The 16,604-nt window shown below is 40.9% G+C and overlaps 1 protein-coding gene across 4 annotated transcripts in view; it reads right to left on the bottom strand.

Annotated features, from left to right (window-relative positions):
• Nucleotides 1-9,887, bottom strand: part of PIK3C2A (phosphatidylinositol-4-phosphate 3-kinase catalytic subunit type 2 alpha) — a 97,407-nt gene extending 87,520 nt beyond the window's left edge. For 3 of the 4 annotated variants that reach the window (XM_034645836.1, XM_002925145.4, XM_034645837.1), the window contains exon 1: nt 9,755-9,887. The gene's annotated coding sequence lies outside the window, so the exon portion shown is untranslated. Of the gene's footprint in view, nt 1-9,744 lie in introns of all 4 variants that reach the window. The other variant, XM_034645835.1, reaches the window with a different exon arrangement.
• Nucleotides 9,888-16,604: the final 6,717 nt, after the last annotated feature.

Raw genomic sequence — 16,604 nt, forward strand, 5'->3', positions numbered from 1 at the left:
AGGATCCTGCTTCTCCCTCTCCCTCTGCCCCTCTCCTCTACTTGTGCTCTTGCTCTCTCAAATAGATAAATAAAATCTTAAAAAACAAAAAACAACCCTAATGAGTTAAATTCCCAAAAGTGATAAACTTCTCATAGGAGAGGCAGGTCCATTGTTATTCTCACCCCTGGTACAGAAAAGCAGAAGAATGCACGGTAGACAGGAAAGAGGAAACACAAATTAGACTTTTGATAAACACTTTTAACAGCCAGGAGTAGGCTACCATGACGGATCAGAATTCTGAGACGTGGTGGAGGTAAATCTGAGGGGTCTAAAGCCCTGGATTAAGAATTATAAAGAGCCCCAGGCATGGAACAAGTCTGTACCCATCCACCAACTCTTTCCCTCAGGTCTTCACTAAATGCATAGGTAGCACACTGAAAGCTGGAGATAGGGCAGAATAGCTGAAAGAGATCTCCCTTGAAGTATGTGGGCCTCCCTGAAGTATAAGGTAGTCACCCTCCAGAGGGCTGGGCAAGTGAGCGGGGAGAAATCCACCGGAGGCACTCCAAGCTTTTAGCTACCAGCGGCTGGAGATGGGTGAGGAGAGCTGAGAAAAAAGCCCTCCAAAGCATTCTAGGCCTTTATGAAAGACAGGTGCCAGTCAGAGGCTGGGCTAAGGGCAAAAAGGCAAAGATCTCCCAGAAGACACAGAAAGCCCAGAACAAAGAAAGTAGAGAACAAAGGGACTTCCCAGCAACCCAAAAAAAGAAAAAGGAAAAAAAAAAAAAAAAAAAAGCTAGCAGCTAGGCTGCAAAACAAATCTCTAGAATCAAGTCAGTGTTCAGATCCCAAATCCTTCTAAAGAAAAGTCATCACAGCCACCCAAAGTACTTCAACCCACTAGTGAACTGAATCAAATTAAAGTTGCAACAAAGCACAGACCCATTTTACTTATACATCAGACTTTCTCAGTTTAGTGGCCTGACAGAATAAGGTACATTTAAGTGCTAATATATTATTGAAGATTATGAGACAAAGAAAACGTGACCCAGGGCGCCTGGGTGGCTCAGTGGGTTAAGTGTCTGCCTCCAGCTCAAGTCATGAGCCCCACATAGGGCTCTCTGATCAGCGGGGAGCCTGCTCCTCCCTCTCCCTCCGCCTGAGGCTCCCCCGGCTTGTGCTCTGTCAAATAAATCAAATAAATAAATAAAATCTTAAAAAGAAAGAAAATGTGACCCATGGTCAAAGAAACAGTCAAAATAAGCAGATACAGCAATGGCCCAAATGTTGGAATTATCAAACAGGAACTTAGAATGAAATTACTAATTAGGATGAAAGCACTAAATGATCTAAGCAGAAAAAATGAAGGAGGGGGGTGGCAGTTTCAGCAGAATGAAACAAACCAGAAAAAAGAATCAAACAGAAATACTAGAAAAATAAATCAGAAATGAAGAATTAGACGGACTGAACAGCATTAGAAAAGACTGATAAACTTGAAGACAAATCAATAGGAAACATACAAACTATGACAGAAAAAAAGGAGAAAGATAAATTGGCATGCCTGTGGGACAATTTCAAATGGTCTAATATGCTGGCTAACTGAACAAAATTTTTAAAAATTAAGCCTAATTTTACTCTGGATTTTTAGTGAAACTTTTTTTTTTTTTGGTTGGAATGTTTTCTGATAAAAATTAATAATAAATGGGGCACTTGGGTGGCTCAGTTGGTTAAGCGTCTGCCTTTAGCTCAGGTCATGATCTCGAGGTCCTCTGATTGAGCCCCACATTGGGTTCCCTGCTCAGCAGGGAGTCTGCTTCTCCTTCGCCCCCTCTCGCCCTCCCCCTCTCATGCTCACTCTTTCTATCAAATAATTAAAAAACCTTCAAAAAATTAATAAGCAAAATCACCAAACTCAATTAGCAAAAAAAAAAAAATTTCTCAAAAAATTCTTACATCTATCAATAAAAACTTTCTATAATTAAACAATAGATTTCCAAGGAGGAAAAACACTAGTATATTCAATTACTATGTGTGATAGGAAAAAAAAAAAAGGCAGTGACATGATAAACAGTGACGTGTTAAAAAATGATTTAGTTGTGGGGAGGGGATACTATTTTTAATGGTATAGTCAGGAAAAAGATGAAATTGGAGTAATAACCTGGACATAAGAGGTGAGTCACGGGAAATAACCTGGACATAAGAGGTGAGTCACGGGAAAAGCCAAGAGCCTTCCTAAACTTCACAAGTTTAAAGATGGATAAGCCTAGCCAGCTCCCACATTCCTTAACTTCCATACCACACTTTATAATAATGCTTTGCCGAAGTACTACAAGCAATTAATAAAGGGCTTGATTCTCCCTGATAGTCATTATACTACCTTCAGCTCTTAGGAGCAACATTCTACACATAAAGATTCACAACAGGGCATTCACCAAGAATGCATTCTATATCTGCACATATGTATCACTTTTTGGGAGGGGGACAAGGAGGGGGGAATACAGTTACACTAAGAGATTGCTGTTGAAAAGACATTTTACTGACAAAGCAGTTTTCAATCTAACTGAAAATCCCAACAGTAGTACTGCTTTGTGAAGATAATTACTGAACTCTGAACTACTTTATTGTCCATTCATTTTACGTGAATCATTAAATATACTCTGACATTACCCCAATTCCTACATGACAAATAACAGTAAGCTTTTGTGCTAAATGTTATGGTATATGCCTCCATTTCCAACATAGCTTAAGAAAGAAAAACATAAAACTGAGTTACAACTGAGAACCCCCAAAAAGGGAATAATGAAAAACTGACATGAATTATTTCTGGAATTTTCCCCCAAAGCTCCATCATTTCTATGGCTAACAAAATCTTGCTTTCAAATGACACCAACTGCATTAAATTGGTAGTTTTACAGAACAGTGATAACAAAGAAGAGAAAATGATGTAGTAGCAAGACTTGAGGCTCAAATATCAGACCTCTTAGTAACCGTATAATCTCAAGCAAGCTACTTAATCTCCCTTTGTCTCAGTTTCCTCCTCTGTAAAAGATCATATCTGTGTTGTCAGGCTTAAATAAAATAATATATATAATAACTAGTTTACAACAGACATCTAATAATACATATATGTATTACATCTTTCCAATTATTGGAACAACCTTCAGTATATTCATACCACTAAAAAAAGGCAGCTTATCGGGGAGCCTGAGTGGTGCAGTCAGTTGAGTGTCTGACTGGTTTCAGCTCAAGTTGTGATCTCAGGGTCATGAGGTTGAGCATGCCTGCCCCCCACCCCCACCCCTCCCTACACTAGGCTCCCTGCTCACCATGGAGTCCACTCGAGATTCTCTCTCCCTCTGCCCCTCCCACTTATGCTCACTCGCTCTCTAGAATAAATAAATAAATCCTGGGGCACCTGGATAGCTCAGTCAATTAAGCATCTGCCTTCGGCTCAGGTCATGATCCTGGGGTCCTGAGATGGAGCCCTATCTCGTGCTCCCTGCTCAGTGGGGAGTGTGCTTCTCCCTCCTCCTCTACCCCTCCCCACTGCTTGTGCTCTCTTTCACACTCTCTCAAATAAATAAATCTTAAAAAAAAAAAAGGCAGCTTATCACCAATAATCACATGGGAAGATATTCAATATCATTACTCTTTAAGGAAATGCAAACCAAAACCACAATGAGATACCACTTCATATCTACTCGAATGGCTAAAACTTTAAAAATGGAAAATAAGTGTTGATAAGGATGTGGAAAAACTGAAACCCTCATACTTTGTTGATGGCAATGTAAGATGGTACAGCCACTTTGGAAAACACTTTGGTGTCTCCTCAATAAATTAAACATAGAATTTCCATATGACCCAGCAATTCCACTCCTAGATATATACACCCAAAAGAATTAAAACAGAGTAACTGTACGCTAATGCTCACAGCAGTACTCACAATAGCTAAAAGGTAGCAGCAGCCCAACTGTCCATCAAAAAACGGATATACAAAATGTAGTGTTTTACTGACTCTCAAAAGCATTATGCCAAGTGAAAGAAGTCAGACTCAAAGGTTGGAGCGCCTGGTTGGCTCAGTCAGAAGAGCATGTGATTCTTGATCTTGGGGGTGTGAGTTCAAGCCCCATGTTGAGTGTGTATTACTAACAAAACAAAACAAAACAAAACAAAAACACCTTAAAAAAAAAACTGGGGGAGGGATGACTTCCTGAGTTGCAGATGACCATTTGTTTAAAAAAAAAAAAAAAGATGAATATAACGTATGATGCCAATTTACAGGACATTCTGGGAAGGCAAAACTATAGGAATAAAAAAAAATCAATTGTCTGGAGTGGTAAGTGAAAGAGACTGATTACAAAGGAGAATAAGGATACTTTTTGGAGTGACAAATATTTTGTATCATAATTGTGGTGGTGGCAATAAAAGCTGTCACAATCTCTTCAACTTCTACAGCTGATACCTAAAACAAATGAATTTTACTATAAGTAAATTGTATCTCAATAAATCTGATTTTTAAAAAAAACTCTAAATAGATATAGGGTCATGTCATACATTTCAATACAGGCAGAATTCCAGTCTGACAGATGTCATTATGAGATCCAGGCTATTACATTCCCTGGAGCCAAAGACCACCTTTTCCCAACTCAGCACTGTAGTCTAAAAGATATGTAGTCTAAAAGATATGTATACTAAACTAAAAAGAGAGGTCAGAACAGTAATAAATTATGTTATGAACACATATAAAGGGACTTAATAAATCAACTTGGTTATGGATACTCACAGCACTATGGTTTTGTTTATAAATATAACTGGGTCTCTTCCAGAGCTTATCTTGGGTAAAATACATGCTTCGCATAATTCCCTAAACTGCAAATAAAACATCTGAAAAAATGTTTTCCGGTTTCCTAATTAGACAGGTGTTTTTTCTGTGTATATCACTCCAACATCCACATTCTTTTCCCACCTCACCAGATGGCAAAGTACCTGCATTGATTTCCCTCTATTGTCTCCTCTCATTTTCCCTACCCTTTTATCTCGAAAGAGGCTTTTGTCTTTGCTTTTCCCTTTCATTCCACAGAACTTTGTTAGTTTTTTAAGTAGGCTCCACACCCAAAATGGGGCTCAAACTCACAACCTCAAAATCAAGAGTCACACGCTCTGCCAACTTAGCCAGACCCCATAACAGAACTTTAATACTTGATGTCTCCCTGCCTCCACTGATACTTTCTTGAAGATAAACTACCAATTTCTGTTTTTATAGGAAAATATTTTTTTAACTAGCCTATTTCAATTATGATTTCCCATACTGCAAATTTTTTTTAACCAATATTCTTAACACTGCCTATTCCTTTCTCTTCTCACAGTCAAATTCCTTACCAAACCCCTACTCATTTCACAACAGGAACTAACAATTACTTGGCTGCTTGTTTAGAGTCACCAACTTCTCCTTCAGTTCTCTTAACCATGTTTTCCATGCTACTCAAGCCACAAGTTCACAGCCTATGCTAAGATTTCCTGAATCACCAATGTAAAAGTTCTGACCACTGGCCTCCAAGTTCTTTATTGCAGAGGTCTGATTCTTATCTCTTACTTCACCTCTGCCCTGTCCTTATTTTTTTCCAACAGAATTCACAAATCCTTCCTTAAACCTGTATTTTATTTTCTCTTATCTAAGTTTTTCCCCAAGTTATTCCCTGTGCATTGAAAGAACTCTGTCCCTGAAACCTCATCACCTTCTTCCTACAGTAACAGTTTAAGATCTAAACTCTTTGGGGCGCCTGGGTGGCTCAGTCGTTAAGTGTATGCCTTTGGCTCAGGTCATGATCCCAGCGCTATGTCAAGCCCCACATTGGGCTCCCTGTTCAGTGGGGAGTCTGCTTCTCCCTCTGAGCAGGGAGCTCGGTTCTCCCTCTGCCTGCTGCTCCCCCTGCTTGTGCTCTCCTTCTCTCTCTCTGTCAAATAAATACAATCTTTAAAATAAATAAATAAATAAATAAATAAATAAACTCTTTACTCAAGGGTCGTCTGGCTGGCACAGTGGGTACAGCATGCAGGTCTTGATCTCCCCATTGAGTGTAAAGATTAAAAAAAAAGAGAGAGAAATAGCTGCTAAGCCAATAATAATTGCTTTCAAATCTATTAAAATCAAGAGTGTTTAAAAATCCCATACACAGTCAGCCAGCGTGGCACAGGGAAGCAAAACAAGGGGCTTGACCCCAACATACTGGGGTTCAAAACCCAGTTCTGCCGTTCACTAACTGTAATCATGATTCAGCTGCTTAATCTTCCTGAGAGCCTAAAATTCATCATCTGTAAGTGAGGACGGTAAGCTTATTTTTTTTTTAAATCCCACTCTCAGGATGCCTGGGTGGCTCACTGGGTAAGCATCTGCCTTCAGCTCAGGTCATGATCCTAGGGTCCTGGGATGTTGTCCTGCATGGGGAGCCTGCTTCTCCCTCTGTCTGCCACTCCCCCTGCTTGTGCTCACGCACTTGCACACGTGTGATCTGACAAAATCTTTAAAGAAATAAAATAAAAATAAAAAATCCCACTTGCTTTTGTACCCAAATAGCTACATTAAAAATCTTAAGAAACCCAAAAAATAGTTTAAAATTGCACAAATCTCCTTTTCAGCTGCCTACAACGTCAATGTGCACTCTCCCATTGTGTTTTGAATCCATCAGTTGTAAATAATGGATTGCAGACAAAACGAAGGATACGACATATACATAAATGCACAAAATATCAAAACTGTGACTCCAGCAGGGAACAGGGAAAACAAATTTTCTTCTAGTCTCACTTTAAGCCTATGAACAACCTGAAAGATATCCTACAGCAATATCATTCCCAAGTATAACCATAATCCCAATAAAAAAAGATTCATGTATGAATACCATCAAAATGATAAATTATAAATTACTGGTAATACATTTCTTATAGGAGTTGCTTTTGCTTTTCAAGCAGGAATCCAAGATAGAAAAGCAGAGTTTCCATACTATGTATCTGCATTGTTCAATATGGTAGCTACTAACTACAAGCAGCTATTGAGTGCTTGAAACGTGCCCAGTCCAAAGTGAGATGTGTTTAAAGTGTAAGATAGACACCAGATTTCAAAGATGTACCAAAAACAAAAACAAAACAAAGGTAAAATATCTTACATATGTGGCTCTCATTTAGTATTTCTACTGGACAGCATTAACTTAGATATAAACTCCTAAATTAAAAAATGGGTACCAGAGTAAGCAGCTTGCTTAATATATCTTACTGCTTGGTAATGTCACAGCAAGGTCTGGAACCTGATCACTTTTTTTTTTTTTTTAAGATTTTATTTATTGAGAGAGAGAGACAGCGCAAGTGGAGGGGAGGGGCAGAGGGAGAGGAAGCAGCAGCTTTCCTGCTGAGCAGGGAGGCCATAGGGTTTGATCCTGGGATCATGACCTGTGCCAAAGGCAGACGCTTAACCTTAACCAACTGAGCCACCTAGGCACCCCAGAACCTGATCACCCTATCCCACCCTCATTAACAGAAGAAATTCATCCTTTAAGACTCAATTTGAGCATCATCTTCCTTATATGCACTCATTCCCCTTCTCTAGCCCATGTGATCACATTCTTTTTAGTACTATGGATTTACCGCTGCCCTTATAACCATACTGTCATAATCTGTGTGTATCATTTTTTCTATCCCTCAAACCACTGCAGTGCCAGGCATCCTTGCAGGCCCTCTGCAAACAAAATCTTTCAGAGGGTTAATTTTTAGCCGTACTCAAGTACAACAAATCAAATCATGTACTATGTAAATGCAGAGTCCTAAAACATTCACTTTTATCATTTACCTGCCTTAATTTATTCTTGAAACATGGAAAATATAATAAAATGGATAATTTTTATTATCAAAGTAAGTAACAAAAGCATTAAAAAAAAGTGCTTTGCACTGCTGCTATGAAAAGTTTGGTCTGATGCTCTGATAAGAACTCTGAACTCTTGGGAAATTCAACACCCTCGTTAGATGTTAAGTTCACTTATTGAATGTGCTTACAAGTGCAAAAACATTGTGCTATATTAAAGAAAGATTCCTGGACATGGAACTGATGCAACAATCTTCAACAGAAAATTTTAGAACCATTCATGACAGAAGGGAGAAACAAAGAATCAGATGCTTAATACACAGCTAATTACTTAAAGTTAGTTTCTAACTCCTAAATACAAGCACATCAACTTTTATGTTCCATGAAACAGAAAAAGTTGTGAAACCTATGGATGAAAACATTAAAATACATTGCTTGCCATGAAAAATTGCAAGCAACATGCACACAAAACAGATTTTCATAAGAAAAGAAATGCTTCAGAATATTCAGGTAAAATTACTTGTAGAAGTATCTCAATATATATATATATGCTTGGTAGCTATCTAAAGTCACTTTTGAATTAAGTTTGAGTTAAACAGTAATATCTATTCTCAGTCATAATGCTTTTCAGTACTCAAAAACGGTCTTACTATTAAACTAGCGATTATCTTCAACTGCATAGACCTCAACTAGGTCTGATTTGCCACGGTGAACAAGAGCACTAACACCAAGTATGGCACAATGCTAAAAGGAATCTCCTGTGGGGACTTAATCACAAGCCAAGGAGGCAAAGGTACAAAGTCTCTTCTGGAATCAGTGTTCCCGGACCTCCAGACTTCCCCTTTATATTCTGTCTTCACAGCTCTTCTAATAGCTTTCCTTTTTCTACATCTCTTCTAAGCTGTGGCTTTGATACTCCAATATATTAAACAATTTTCCCAGCACAGCTTTTCCGACACCCACCTGAACAGATTTTAGAGTACCTCTTTAATAGGTAATCTCGTTCAAAGACGAAGACCTCCTTCCTTACTCTCAATTCAACACCCACTGTTCAAAATAAAACTATAATTACAACCCCAACTTCTATCAGGCTAATTAACAGAAGGGAAGAAACACACCACAGGCTCTCTTCTACGTTCTTTATCCCCAGACTTTCCTGCTCACTTATTTTTCCCCTCATTTCCCTCCTTAATCCTGGCTCCCCCCGAAAAAATTTCCATAGTTAGAGAATCTCCTTTTTAAAGCCAAACCATTTAGTAAGGAAAATAAGTATGTGATTTTTTTCTTCAATTATGTATTGTTCCTCCGTCACTCAGGAAGAGTTAAGCAAATATTTTTAATCTGACCGCACTCCCGGAAAGATGATGCGCTAAACACACACTTAAATAATACTGTTTTCCCGAGGCAAGTGGATTCGCGGCAAAAAGGCAAACGGGGAGAAGTGAGAAGAAAAAAATCATTATCCCAAAAGCTGGAGATGGGACAAGGAGGTGAAGCGGAGGACACAACTGAGAAGTGCAACACACTTCGCCAGAATCTAACAACAAGAGAATAGGACCGGTCACAGTGACTCCGGCCCCGTACTGAAGGACGGGGGTGGGGGGGTCTCCCCTCCTCCTTGGGACAAAACTAACTCCCAGGCACACCACCTCCCAGCCCCCGCCAAGAGGGGCCTAAAGGGGGCGCGGGCCCCTAGTATCTTAGGCGGGGCTGTCAAAAACGGTCTGGGTGGAAGCAAGGCCCGGGGGAGGTGAGTCGGACTGGGGCAACGCCAAAAGCACTAGATGGGGGGTCAAAGGCGGGCACCCGCGGGCTGGGGGCCGCGGCAAGGGACCCTCCCATCCTGGGCTCCCCGGAGTCCCTCGTTGCCCTTCGACAGCAGGGTCCCTGGTATCCGCCCCCGCCGCACCTACCACTCCTCACCTCACGCTGCCCGAGCCTCTGCCTCCACCACAACCCGAGCCGCCGCAGCAGCCACGGTCCGAGCCATTTCCCTCCCGGCCGCCTCAGCCGCCGCCAAGAGTCTCGGCGGACTCTGCGGCCAGCCAAGCACCGGACGTCACTTCCGACCAGGGAAGCACAGCCTTCCGAGCCCAGGCTTCTAGCGGATTGGCTGGTACAGACGGCCTACCTGAGGTAGTGGGCGGGGCTTGGGCGCGTCCCGCGAGGCTAGAGCTCGGGTAGTGGGGGCGTGGTTGCCGCTTCCCCTGGGAAATGCCGAGTTGGCTCAGGACGTCTCTGTAGCACCGGACCAGGGGCTGGGGGTGTACCTTCGGGGACCCCAGCCGGCCTCTTCTCCGGCCCGGCGTCCGCCAACCACCGAAGTACTCTGTTGTTCTCGTGCCCTCTCCAGGGACTCGGCAGTCTCCTCCAGCCTGGCTGTGTTTCCCAAATTCGTGGTTTTGGCCCCACGCCGCGGCGAGGTTAGTTTGTGACTGGAAAACTGAAAGGAACAGGCAAGATATAAAATCGTGCACTCCAAGCAGCATTTACCGACTGCTCACGGTGGATCAGGTGCTGTGGGGCGTGTAATTAGCAGCCCATCACGTGGATTGCGTAAAGCTCTTTCACGCCGGTGTCTCATTTAATCCTCCTCAGCCAGGTGAGGAAGATAGCTCACTGATAACTCACAGCTAGACGGCTCTTCTCCACATTTCCAAGTATCTTTGCATGCAATCTCCAAATAATGCCTGCCTCATGATAATTGAATGAGATTACGCTTGTAAAGTTTAGGCCTTACATGTCCGATTTTAAAATTACATAACCATGTCAAGCAGATAGGAAAATTATCCCCATTTATAGATAATGAAGCTGGGAGCAGGATTCAAATTCAGTTCTGACTACAATTTGTAGCATTTTACAACAGATTGTCCCTTAAACAGTAAGAGAAGGGGATACCCTCCTTCCACAGGCTTACAATCTAATGTGGTAGACTGATTTGGGCTGCAGTTCTCAGTAAAAAACAACCACAACAAAAACACATTTTTTTTAATTGTGAGAAGGCTGTAAGTAGAAACTTCCCTCCAACACATAATAGGAAAGAAATCTTTTCTCTCTCTCTCTCACTTTCTCTCCCTCTCTTTATTTATTTATTTTTTTTGGTAGGGTGGATGTGAAATGGATGAAACCCTCTAATCACTCTAATAAACATACCTACACCTCCCAGGAAATGAGACTGGACGGAGTTGCTACTCTATGGAGAAGCCCAGAAGCAACTGTATTCCTTGAGGATGTGGCTACCAGCTCTTGCTCACCCACCCTTCCTACTCCTAGGTTTCCATCTCTTCCTCCCTCCCCCCCCCCCCCTTCCAGGCGGACTTTACACACCCTAGAAGAATGTCCCCTAGGAATCTGTTTAGTTCCACAACATTGTTCTGCTTTATCTTCTCATCAAAGGAGGAATTTCTAGAATTGGCAGCTCTTTCACAAGATTAAAAGGGGAGGGGAAAACGATTTATCTCAGCTGGTTTCCTAGCTTCTGCTCCAGAACTGAGTGTGCCTTCAGAAAAGAAGGAAGAGGCCTCGAGAGAACACTGTGTCTTTTGGGAAGATGAACTGTTTGACTTTTTTTTTTTTTATCTTTCTTATATTTTTTTCTTATGAGAAATATTTTCTCTGGGTCCCAGCAGCACAAGGCCCTTGATGAGTGAATTTATTATGCCTCTCAAATGGCCAATACTTAGTAGCCTCTGATGGACCAGAAAGGTCCCAATAAGAAGAGAAAGAGAGTTTGATGTTTCTCCAGATTCCAAAAAACCAGCATTCACAAATTGCCAGGTGTCAAGAATCTGACCTAGTAGTCATCCCTTAGCTGCTCATCTCTCTGGCAACGAGTGTATGAAGATGGATGTGTCAGCAGTAGAAACAATTTTAGGACAGACTGGTGCTGCTGTCATTTGGAACCGAAGAGAACATAGCTGGCAGCCATTTCTCTCTCTCCTACTAGCTTCAATATTAAGATTTGAAAGTAGAGAAAAGAATTGAGGAGGAGGCATTATATTTTTAAGTGTTCCAATCCCGACCTCCCACAGAGAACTTAACAGCACCGCAAATATTCCCAAACGTCTTCTAGAACCAAATGAGATGGGCAACCTTGTCTTACTACAGGTATAAAAAAAAAAAAAAAGAGTGGCTGATATTTACTGAGCATTTGCTAAGGTCAGGCCCTCTTCTTAGTTACAAGTCATTGAGCTCCTCTAACAACCTTAAACAGTGGTGCCATTATTATAGCCTCATTTCGTAGCTGAGAAATTTGAAGAACAGAGAGGATAAGGAATTTGCCTATAGTCGCACAGATACTAAATGGTACTACTGGATTCCAAACGCAGTCTAACTGTAAGGCCCATGCTCTTTTATCTTCACTCTGCCCCCAAAAGGCCATGGAGATTTTAACAGCAATAAAATAGCAGCTAAAGGCCATTTATCGGTAAGCCAGTTCTTCACTTTCCTTTCCCAATGTTGAATCCCCAACCCTGCTGGGTCCTATACCACACAACTTAAAACCTGTGGTTTCTACTTAGAGATCACCTAAGGCAGATAACACCGTCATAGAGAAATGACATTAAGAACGTTAAATGTGTAATAGCCGAACTATAGAAAGCGCCCAGATGTCCATCAACTGATGAATGGATAAAGAAGATGTGGTATATAAATATACAATGGAATACTACTCAGCCAACAGAAAGACAAATCTTGCCATTTGCAATGACGTGGATGGAGCTAGAGTGTATAATGCTAAGTGAGATAAATCAGAGAAAGAGAAATACCATATGATTTCTCTCATAGGTGGAATTTAAAAAACAGAACGGATGAACATACAGGATGGGGGAAAAAGACACAATTCATGAGAGACTCTTAATGATAGAGAACAAACAGGGTTGATGGAAGGAGGTGGGTGAGGGATGGGCTAGATGGGGGATGGGTATTAAGGAGGGCACTTGTTATGATGAACGCTGGGTGTTCTATGTAAGTGATGAACCACTGAACTCTACACCTGAAACCAATATTGAACTGTATTGTCAACTAACTAGAATTTAAACACCACACACACACACACATTAAATGTGTAGATAAAGAAAGGATATGAAGTTTGTAGAGGAATAGGAAATGTTTGCCTTGTAATTCATTCAGCAAAATAAAAGTATTGAGCCCCTGTTTTCAATATATCAGACACTATTGTCTGTGCTGGGGATATAGTAGTGAGCAAGACGAGTGTCCCTGCTCTCACAGAGCTTAGAGTCCAAGTTCAACAGGGGAGACAAACATTAAACACCTAATTAATCAGTCATTTATCTAAATTGTGGTAAGTGGTATGAAGGAAAACTACAGGGCTCTTTGTTTTAGAATGGAAGGCAGAAAGGCCTTCCCTGAGGAAGTGGCGTTGAGCTGAGATCTAAGGGATGAGTAGAAATTGAGTGAGAATGAAGTAGAAAGCATCCCAGGCAGAGGGACAGTGTGTGCAAAGACATTGAGGGAGGAGGGAGCATAGTTCAACTGAGGAACTGGGAAGCTAGTGTTGCTGTTGTACTGGGAAAAAGAGGGAAGTGGCTTTAGATTTGGTGGTGAGGCAAGTGGATCATGCTGGGCCTGGGAGGTTATATTAAGAATTTAGGTCTTTATCCTAAGAACGAGAAGAAGGAGTTTCAGCTCTCAAATGATCCAAGTTGCATTTTCAAAAAGATTTCTTACGGCTGGATAGAGCATAGAGCATGTATCGGAGCGAGGCTACAGAGGATTTAGGCAGCCCAGTTTGGGGGTTATTGCAACAATCTAAGGAAGTGATGATGGTGGCTTGAACTTTGCGTAATGCACAGTAAATATAAAGCTGAGCCAGGGCTTTTGTCCTTGGAGACAGTCAAGTAGAGGAGAGAGATTTAGAAAAAAGTATGATGTAGTGAGCATTACTAGAGATATGTTTAAGTAACTTTGGAAGCTTGGGGAAAAAGAGGGGAGGATGGAAGGTAATTAGTTATCTATTGCTGCGTATCAAATTACCCCAAAACTCAGTAGCTTAAAGCAACAAAAATTAACTATCTCACAGTTCCTTTGGTCAGGAATCCAGGTGTGGCTTAGATGAACAGTTCTGCTTTAAAGTTTCTCATGAGGTTACAGTCAAGCTCTCTGTTGCCGGTCTCACCTAAAAACTTGAATGAAGAGAGATCCACTTTCATTTTCACCCATGGGGTTGTTAGAAGGTCTTGATCTCTTGAAACATGGGTCTCTCCACAGGGCTGCCTCACAACATGGCAGCTGGTTTCCCCCAACATAAATGACCAGGAGAGAGCAACAGTGTGTGAGAGAAAGCATCCCTGAACAGAAGCTACAGTCTCTGTAACCTAATCTCAGAAGTGAAGTCCCATCACTTCTGCCATACTCTATTCATTAGCAGAGAGTCAGTAAGTCCAGTCCATGTTCAAGAGGAGGGGAATGCACAAAGGCAAGGCATACATGAAGACTTGCATCCTAGGAGGTGGGGGATCACTGGGAGCCATCCTAGAAGCTGGCCACCATAGCAGGTTTCACAGAAGAGGTAGCACTTGAAGTGGTTATATTGGATTTTTTCAGGAGCATCTCAGGAGGAAGGGCATTCTAGGCAAAGAAAAGGCTATGTGAAAGATACAGATGTATCTTTCTATAAATTTACTTCTATGACTTCTACCAGTATACTTGCATCTTTGTGAAAAAAAAAAGATATATACAAGGATATTCACTGAAGCATTATCATATTAGTTTGCTAGGGCTGCCATAACAAAGTACCACAAACTGAGCGGCTTAAACAAATTTATTGTCTCACAGTCCTGGAGGCTAGAAGTCTGAAATCAATGTGTTGGCAAGGTTGGTTCATTCTGACAGCCATAAGGAAAGTATCTGTTCTGGGCCTCTTTCCTTGGCTTACAGAAGGCTATTGTCTCCCTGTGTCTTCTTATCATCTTCCCTCTTAAATGTCTCTGTCCAACCTTACCCTTCTTATAAGGATACCAGTCAGATTGTATTAGGGCCCACCCTAAATGACCTCATTTTAACTTGATTATAAGGAACCTATCTCCAAATAAGGTCACATTCTGAGATATTAAGGGTTAGGACTTCAACATTTGAACTTTGGGGGTAATACAATTCAACCCATAATAATTATAGAGTAGGAAAAGAGTAAAAGCAACCTAAATTTCCAACAATAGGGAATGGGTTAAATAGGTTATGGTATGTCATAAAATGGGAAATGGAATGCTATGTAGCTGTTGAAAAGATGGACTGATAAGAAAAAAAATTCCAATGTGGAATAATCTTCAATATTCTGTTAAAGGAAAAAGCCAAGTTGCCACATTATTTGTGAAATGCTAGTATTTATGTAGAAAAACTAGAGTGTGTTGTAACACACCTACCTTGGGAAGGATACCCAAGAAATTGATAGTGTGTCTGTGTCTGTGAAGAACTCCTGAGAGGCTGGAAGTCAGCATGCAGGAGGGAGCCTTCCTTTTTTCTATAGACTCCTTTTGTACAGGTTGATTTTGTTACCATGAGCATGTATTACTTTCAAATTAAAAAAGAGAAAAATATAAGAGCTTAGTAATTTGGGCATGAAAATGGATGCTAATAATTTTTATTAGAAACTGAGTGACAAAAGAAAAGGTGGTTGATTTGGAAGTATGTGGAGTTGTGCAGATTCAGAGGGTATGATGAAGGATGGGGTTGTGATTAGTTCTTACATTATAAACCTGTTTTAAGGTTGTGGTGGGTGTTTTAAGTTATCAGTCCTTCAAGGATTTTCTAGTCCAGGATTTTCTAGCATAATCCTAATATTAGATTCAGTTGGGTTCAATAAATGTTAATTGTGATCAGCCAGAAGCCAGGCTGGGTACAAGGGAAACAAAGATGAATACAGTATGATCCTGCCCTTGAAAAGCCTATGGTCTAGTAAACCCAGAAGCAGAAAAGAAAAAACACAAAAGGTACACAAATAGAAAATGTCAATACACTGTGGTAAAAGTTATGGTGAAATTTCACACTGGTGCCAACAGAGGAGCGCCCGGCCCCACTGGAGAAGAGGAAGTAGCTCTGAAGACTGAGTAAGGCATTAATTAGGTAAGGGTAGGAAATAATGCTTCAGACAGAGGTGAAAGCATGAGGACTGCTACAAAGGACTCAAAATAGCTCAGGATATTTGGGACTACATGGAATTTAAATATTTCCAATAACGGCAACTATTTAAGTCGGTGGCTGAAAGATTTTTAAAATCTGTTGAGCTTTGTAAATTTTTTCACATGGATATATTAACAGATTTTTTTAACCCATTGTCCCATATGATGGGTCCTGATTTTTAATTATGGTCACTGAGCTGACAGTAATCTCCTTGTCTTCTGAAATCCTAACATCTAATTACTTACTCAATTTAGCCCTCAATTACCTCCTATCTCAGAGTGTTTTCAAATTGTTTTATAATTATAGCTTCCTTCCATCTATTGAGGTCTTACTGTTAGGCATTGTGTTCAGCATTACAGATCCTGTTTTATTTAGTCCAAAGCCTAAACTTTTTACCACTACCATCCTCAACTTCTCCCAGACAAGATCATAAACTCCCTGAGGGCAGAAATCAAAGTTTAAATGTTTTCCCTTTTCATAGTTTCCCTACCCAGTCTCTCTCCCACTTAACTCCCTGCGTGTGTAACTTCCCTTGACCTTATACCCCCTCCAGCTTCTGCCTGATTTCTTTGTTTCCGACTATAACAAAACTCAGAAGAACTGTCTATACTTGCTGGCTTTCTTATCCCACTGGGCT

This window comes from Ailuropoda melanoleuca, chromosome 16 (assembly GCF_002007445.2).
Source record: "Ailuropoda melanoleuca isolate Jingjing chromosome 16, ASM200744v2, whole genome shotgun sequence".
NCBI classification, from domain to species: Eukaryota; Metazoa; Chordata; class Mammalia; order Carnivora; family Ursidae; genus Ailuropoda; species Ailuropoda melanoleuca.